Raw genomic sequence first — 1,858 nt, 5'->3', positions numbered from 1 at the left:
GACCCAATGGTTTTTCTGGTCACGTACATGGCTATAGCTTATAGGGAAAGGGCAACGTTTTTGTTGCTGGGAGATTATAGTAATCTGAGCGAGTTAACGTGTGAGTGAGTGGAGAGTTCTGTCAGGTCGCTGTTAGTTCGGATTACGTTTTGTTGGGTTTTTATCACGTTCTATCTCGAAAACGGTTACGTTAAAAATTCTGTTTGATTTCACAAAAAATGATTTATATTAAAAGTTATGATATCTGAAAGTGGCTACATTGACTCGATTGAAATGATGGTTGTTCAAATATAAATAATATGGCGCCTACCGAACCGCGGCGAAAAGCGTTTTTCGAGTTGTTTCTTCGATGAGCAAATATAAGCTTGTTTATATTTTTGTTTTTCTGTATTCTAATATTGTACAGTTTTATTTTCAAAGCTAACGTTTACTTAAACTGTAGTGAGTTATTTACTGACGTTTTTACAGTGGTTTGTTACACAAATTTACGTGGAAATTTCGAGGAAATCTCCATTTACGTTTTACAATATTCTTATAGCTAACACAGGGGGAAGTGAAATTTACCTAGGTGAAATTTATTACGCTGAAATTTATTTAAGTATTTTATTATACGCGTGTTACCGTGTTAATATTAACTATAATTCTTCGTGCTATGTATTCCGTGCTAAGATCTCTCCTTATTGAATGGTTCACATTGCCTGTATTTTTTCCAGACTCCATACCCATGCCTACTACCAAAATTAGCCATACGTTTATTTTTGTGTGAAACAGTTCATTATTGCTCTGATTGTAATGTTTAGATTATCTGTGATATTCGTGTTTTCTTAATGTCGTAATCTATCACTGTTATAGTGCTAACATTACATGTAGGTAATGCTCGTGTTTCTGCGTTTGGAAATCTCCCATTATTACAGTAGTACTTAAATTGTCTATAATTTTCGTGATGAAATCTAACAATACTGTAGTTTAATTTTCAGCGTATAAATCTCGTGCTTTGCTGTGTGTTGAAATCAGAAAATAATTCTAATGCGTAATTATAATTACAAAGTGTCTTAAAACCGTGTAGTGTATTGGAATCTATGTGGAAAATATGGATTGCTGAAACTATACTAGTGTACCACAAATGTCTTACAAGTGTCATACAAATGCCCTACATGTACCTGCCAGCATTCTTTGAGGAAACGCTTCCCCTGTAAATGAGCCTTGTAACAACAGGCCCTGACGGCATCAGAATAGACGACAGTAAAAATAAACTCAGCGAATTGTAATTAAAAATATTGTAAAAATAAAGTTTCTTTGAAACGGATTGTAATGAAACGCTCCACAATTTTTCCAGCGTCATTATTATCTGCTATGTAATGTCGAGTACTGAGTACAATACCGTATGCTTTCTCTATTAAGATGTATTCTGTATTAAAAAAGATTTTTTCTGGGACGTCACCTGAGCATTATTCGCGTGGTTACGTCTGATATGTGGCTGATTGCAAGACAATCTATTCGTACCAACGTACATTCATTATTACTATGACATTATTATTCTTCCATCGTCAACTAATAATTATTTGATATAGCAACAAATACAAACTAAACACAATAAACGACTGTTGGTAGATCGTGCTTCCGTTCACAATTTATAATTTATTTTTGCAGAACAATACGCGGAGTTTTCGGTTTCATGGCAACTAAAGCAGGTTGTCGTGCGCTTGCGCGGGCCACACGTATCATTGGTGCATGGATGCATTCAGCAACAACCCTCTACATATAAATGCCATGCATGTATATATACCTAATACTAGATACATCGCTATATCACACTAGACTAGTACACAATTACTAGCACACATACACTACAATACTA

Source organism: Priapulus caudatus, unplaced genomic scaffold (genome assembly GCF_000485595.1).
Source record: "Priapulus caudatus unplaced genomic scaffold, Priapulus_caudatus-5.0.1 Scaffold1196, whole genome shotgun sequence".
Lineage (NCBI taxonomy): Eukaryota > Metazoa > Priapulida > Priapulimorpha > Priapulimorphida > Priapulidae > Priapulus > Priapulus caudatus.
This window is presented reverse-complemented; position numbering follows the sequence as displayed.